This window comes from Olea europaea, chromosome 20, assembly GCF_002742605.1.
Source record: "Olea europaea var. sylvestris chromosome 20, O_europaea_v1, whole genome shotgun sequence".
Classification (NCBI taxonomy): Eukaryota; Viridiplantae; Streptophyta; class Magnoliopsida; order Lamiales; family Oleaceae; genus Olea; species Olea europaea.
In genome coordinates this window covers 3388149-3395100 of record NC_036256.1, presented here as the reverse complement: position 1 = coordinate 3395100, position 6952 = coordinate 3388149, and positions in this window count along the sequence as shown.

Genomic DNA, 6952 nt, shown 5'->3' with positions numbered 1-6952 from the left:
GTTTTCGGCGGTGGTCCTGATTTTGTTGGTGTTGTCGTAGTGACGAGGTGAGGGTGGTTGCAAGTAGCCGTGATGGCAGTTGGTGGTAGTGGGTTGCGACCATATGTGACCAACAATTTAGTTATCTGTGACCACTGTGATGGTAGTGGTGGTGCGATAGTGTTGGTGGTAGTGGTCTGTGACCACTATTTGACGTATGTGACCAACCATTTAATTATTTGTGACCATGTGACCTAAAAATTTGATTATCTGTGACCAATTAATGTGATCCCAAAATAATTTTTGACCTATAAATTTTTAGATTTGTGATCAAAGAAATAAATTGTGACCTATAAAATTTGTATTTGTGACCTCAAAATAATATGTGATTAATTAATTTGATGATTTGTGATCTATTAAACTTTTGATTTGTGACCTCAAAATAATATTTGACTAATTAATTTGACGATTGTGACCAATAAATAAAATGTGACATATAATGATGTCTCTGTGACATCATTATTTTTAATTAATTAAATATATATTTGATTTTTGAATTTTTAAACAATCTACCCCATTCTTGAATTGGTATAAAGAATACCCCGGCAATAATGAACTTTTCCCTTTTCCTTTTTCCAAACACAGCCCACTTCATATATTTATATCCATTAAACCAACCCACATATTACACAAACCTATAAAACCGACAACCTACATAGACAAGGTCCACTTTCACCGCCTAACTCAACCCTAAAATCCCACAAAACCTGGCCCAATCCAACCTATCTACACGGCCCTTTCGGAACCAAGCCCACTACCCAAACGCAGAAACCATAAATCCATAGCCGAAAGCCCTAATCTAACAAGCCCATAACCCATTATCCACCATCTCTCTGCCCATAACCTGCCTTACTTTGTCATCGTCATCGTCATCGGCTGGAAAGCCATAGTGCAAACACATTGCATTCAAATCGCAGCAGTCTTCCATTGCCATTGCCGCCCCCGTTCAGTCATTACGCCTTCTTGATTCAATTGATTCCATTTGAGGAGCTGAGTTTGTTTTATACTCACACCAGTGGATTTCTTCAGATTGCCAACGAAATTTGATTGAAATTGGCCTATTACTTGGCATCATCTGCAGTAGAACACCAGCCATATTCCAATCTCCCCGATACCAAAATACTCCCCTTAGCGCATTGAAGAAGTCAGTTTGGGTCTACATTGGTTGCTCTACCTGCTTTGTGGAGGTAACCATTTTGCTCTGTTGAAAACGTGCCTACTGTTTAGGTGTTTGGCCCTTCAATTTAAAAATCAGAACAAAACAGGGACATGCATGCTAAAACAAGGAAAAATATAATAATAATAATAATAATAATAATAATAATAATAATAATAATAATAATAATAATAATAAAATAAATAGAAAAAATGTCATATAATAGCTGTAGCATGTACTTTGGTTTACCCATATCCTTCCACTTATCAACATAATCATCTTTCATCTAGGACCTTTATTGGGGACATAAATTCTTATCCTGAACAATATGAACTCCATTTTATGGGATTTTGATGGTCTCATTGGACCAAACTCATTTCGCGATTGGCTTGATAGTCTTGAAAATTTCTTTGAATTTCACAACTTAAATGACTCTCGTCGTTTTTGTCATTCTGATATGGCACTTGTTGGATCTGCTAGTTGTTATTGGAAATCATTTTTGCATAACATTAATTACCTAGGTCAGCGTCCTATCACTCTATGGGATGAGATGAAACAAATTTTAAGTAATAAATAGCCCATGTGTACTATCCATCTCAATTGCCAAACAAATTCTTCTTAAACTGTAAACAAGGTATATCCATTGTTAGGAAATATCTAGCACGTTTCGAAAAGTTATTGCACAGTTGTTATATTTATGAGATTCCCCACATCATAGTGTCTAGGTATATCGATTGTTTAAATCCTTAAATTTTGCCTAATGATATTCATGCATTCCAATACTTAAACGACGATTACCAATAGGCTAACCTATGGAACATATCCTTTTATCTTCACCAAGCATGTCATAAACTAGGTATATCATCTCAATCCAAACAATCACCTCTCGAGTCTAGTAGTACTCCTCTTGAGAAAGATAATGAAGTTGTCATTGTTGAGCCAATCGAATATTCTAATAACGAGGATGATGAATTTTATATAGTGTTACCACCTCAGTAAAACAGTCAACCTATTCTCAATTACATATTGAAGTTGATCTTGCCTAATTTGTTGCATGATTTTAATGTCGACTTTGATATGATTTTACCTCCACTTTGTGATGCTTCTTGACTTACCACATTATTCGATGCCATTGTTCGTTCAAACACTTTTCCCACACATGAAAAGAAAAGATTGAATTTCTCACTTGAACTTAATCTATTTGATTAGCCATCGCACTTAAATGAGGGTTTTGTTTTCAATATAACAGAATTGTTGCCTTATCGAGGTACATTCGAGCTATCATTCTTGCACTCATTTGTTTCTACAAGACAATGTATTATGCTAGTACCTTGTCTGTCTCAAGTGGATCGTTCACTAGTTTTTGTTGATGATGAGTTGCACATGTTTTTTTCTTTTTGAAATTCCATGGCGATACTAGGTTAAAATGAGAGATCGTCTCCCTTGGTATAGAACTCTTTTAATGCCAGCTGATAGTCAACGTAACATATTAAATGGTATTGTTAATGGAGAATTAGACAATTTAGCACAATGTATCCCGGATAACATCTATGTGCAACAAATGACCATTCCTAGTACTTCAAGAACTTCATCTGGAGTTGGGCATAATTCTGCTTCTGGTGCCTTCAATTATGTAACTCAAGAGCAAATGGAAGAAATGCTGCGCATGCATAGGCAACATATAATATCAGATGTGTCTGGTCTATGCGATAACTTGAAGGAAGAAATCTTTCAGAACCAAAACTAGTTGTTTGAACAATATAAAAAATGGCAAGAAGATTACAGCAATCTAGTATGCATTCTTATATCGATCTTTATTTAACACACATATTACTGAGGAATCGCAAAAACAAAAGGCTCGAATTAGGCTATTCTTGAGAGCCAGAAACAATTATTCCAACAGCAGCAAAAATGGCAAGAAGATAATTACGGGAGCATGCAATCTTATGTTGATACCAGTTTAACTTCGATGAGATCTTATGTCAATGAACAAATAAGAATATGTTGAACAAGTTATCTAACTAGAAATCAAACATGGAAGCCACTATTGGTTCTATGCAACAAGAAGTTCCTATCCATATAAGTTCAATTCCTAGTTATCAACCAAAGCAAACTTTAACATCTCAATAGATTGAAAGTTTTGAAAGGTTGAGAAGTGATGAGGAGGGAAAACAGATACAGTCTTCGTCATTGAAAGGCTATCCTTTAGAAGACTATCTGATGGAAAAGTACACGACAATTAGATATTGGATATTGAAGAATCAATCAAGATAACAAATCTAATTCTACTCTATTAGCTTAAATACTATAATTTTTTTGATTCACTGGACACTAAATTAAATTATCTAACATTAATTTAAATTATTCATACAGTGGATATTGGAACGATGACATTGGCAATATCTATAGAAGGGACATGCTGAAAAATTTATTGGATTCAACAAAAGATATAAATGTTGTGGTGAGTAAAGTCTAGCAACACAATCAATTTTATTTTATACTTAATATATCTAATTTATATCTATTTATGCTATTAGAGTATTAAGATGGAGTTACAGTTATTGAGGCGGCTCATTAATGATGGTTGCACTCTTGTTTCTAAAGAGTATGTAATTATGGACTTCAAATATGAAGATGAGTGTTCTCGTCTATTGAGGTGGCAAATGGACACGCAAACGATAACCACTAAGGGTGAAATGGATGCATCTCTCTTATAAGAATATTTGAATGGCAGATTGTTTATAAATGTCGTAAATGGATAGGGTGGGAATATTTATTAATTCCATTCTCATATCTTGGCATTAGTTGGTATCTTTTTCTTATGAACATTCCTGAGTGGAATTTCTAAATATATGATTGCAGTCATTGTGTCCTGTCATCAGATCAAGTCAGGGTACATGCAAGAGCAACACTTGTTTTGATCCAAACATTTTTGTAGTCTTCAAGCCTTTCTACCAGAAAAAAATATAAAGAAACACAGAACTAAACAAATGGAGCAAGATATTATATCTTATCTACCATGTGCAAACAATAGGTGAGCATTTAAATAGCTTTCTATTTACTATAATATTTAATTTGTCGTTTATACCAATTTAGCCTAACATAAAACTATTTATTCTACATGCTAAACTGTGGAATATTCGTGCTCAAATATATAAAATGCTTTATTCTAGGGTATCCCATAGAATCGGTTTCATCTGATAGGATGTCTATATACAGATAGAAGATCGCAGTGGATATTTGTACAATGAATACTTTCTTCATCCCTATCTCTCTCCCGATTGTAATGGATAATGAGAATACATTTATTTAAATGTTATGTAACAAGTCTTTTTGCAGTTTTTTTTCTTTTGGTATTTCGTCATATTCTTGGTGTTTGTATAGAAAAAAAATAAAATGCAGTGAAACCACTATAAACCCAAAGAAATTGAGGTATATTTAACATGAGCTATTACAATTGGATATGTTTAAACATTACAATATGACAATTTTGCATGGTTTGTCTTCATCAATTTATAGGTTGAATATTCATATTTATTTTCAAAAAAGTATAAATAATTTGTAGTATTTTTTTGAAATTGAGAAAGATGACGAAAAAGAAGAATCAAGCATATTAGCAAGTAAAATATAATTGTAATGAAAAATAACATGTGAGAATAACTAACCTTATGTAGCTCACTGTTAGTTTGTTGAAGCATGATGTATACTGCATAAAATCTCCTATTTAGGCTAGCAACAGGATGATAGATTAATCGTTGGACAATTCGTAATTTTAGACTTGTTAAATAGTATGTATTAAATTCTAAATTTCTAGATAAACCACATTTTTTGTGCAACAAGTATGTGATTTATTTTCGTCCACGGACTTAATGAAGACTTTTATATTCTATCGTGTTTTTGCTCTGGACAATGCAACGTATAACTGGTCATGTGAAAACACAGGTTCAGGAAGATATAGTCCAAGAAAATCTAAAGTTTGACATTGGGCTTTGTTAATAGCCATCACAAAACAAGGACAAATAGGAAATTAAATACTTTTAAAGGGTACCGAATACAACTCTAGGTAAAAATATCTGTTTTCTAGCTAAAATATTTTGTTTAAATTCGCGACAAAAAAGTCTAGTCCTATTGCATAAACCTTCAGAAGGATTAATATTTCTAAGCAACATAACAGAACAATTTCTTTTAAGAACAAGTTTATGTGAAGGGATACCATTTCGGAGTTAGACTATTCAAAAAAATTTCAGGAATAAACCCTTCCATTTTATCAATCGCTTCATCAAAACTGAAATATGTAAATGTATCTCCTAGAATTTCTTTAACTAGCATATTATTTATCATATCTACATACTCATTTTTTGAAGTTAAAATAATTCTATTCATCATAGTATTAAAATTATCATCATAAGTGTGAAAATTCGGAAACACAATGCTAATTAATTTTTTCAATAATTTAAATTCATCTTCAAAATTTATCATGATATCTTAAGGAAGTTTAATCATGCAACATGTATGCTGTCTTTCAATTCCGTTTCCAATTTTGAGTAAACATTCACAGAGGGAAGGATCCAATCTAGCTATCATATTTTCAATTAATGAAAGTTGTATAAAATACTGCCACAAATATGAAAAAACTAAACTTGCTTTAATGATATCATCTTTTGTTCCTCTTTGTATCATTGGTAAAACTAGTCGAAAATCCCCTCCACACACAATGACTTTTTCATCAAATGACAATTTACATTCAGTAATATCTTTTAACATTTTATCCAAAGTTTCAAAAGCATATTTATTAACTATCGACTCTTCATCCCACACAATTAGCTTTGTCATTCTTAAAAGTTGACAAAGTGTAGATTATTTACTTACCGAACATTGCATATCTGTACTTGTTTAAAGTGGAATTTTAAAATGCGAACGACCAGTTCTTCCAGCTAGTAATAAAGTAGTAGCTACTCCCGACGATGCTGTTGCTAATGCAATGAGTTGTCGAGATCGTACTGTAACAAGCAATGCCTTGTACAAATAAGTTTTACCAGTACCTCCTGGAACATCAATAAAAAAATCTCTATTTTTATCGTTTAAAAAAATACAATTTAAAATAGTATTATAAGCAAATTATTGCTCTTTTTTTAATCTTTTTGTAAAATGCATGTTAGACTGAAAATTAATATTTGCAGTTTCTTCTAAAATCATGTTCGCTAACACATTAGCATCATGTATAGTAACGTCAAAATCTGCCAAGCAAAAATCATTTATATTTTTACTAACAACTTCTAAGAATAAATTTATGAATCGTAGAGCTCTAATCTCAGCATTATATTTTGTTAGACTTGTATGTAAATAATCTTCTATCATATAAGTTTTAAATTTAATCCACAAATTTCTAGAATTTGTAGGGCCACAAGGCATTTGATAAGAAATTACCACAGTCAAACACATGTCACAATAATTATTCCCGCTTATTAGACTATATAAAAATGCAGCTTGGTAAAAGTAGGTGCAACCACACCATTAATTGTTTTTAAATCTTGAAAAGATCTTAGCCCTTTAATATGATTTAGTAAAACTCTTAAAAAGTATTTCTCACCCTCGGATGGATTAGCAGCAACTATTCTACCAATAATATTTTGCTTTTTTCTAGGACTCCAAACCCGGAAATATGTATTTCATACAAAGTATGTCGGAAAATCTTTATAAATTAAAGTCCATGCCTTTTCACCTGAAATATTCATTTTAAAAAATTCAATTAATGTT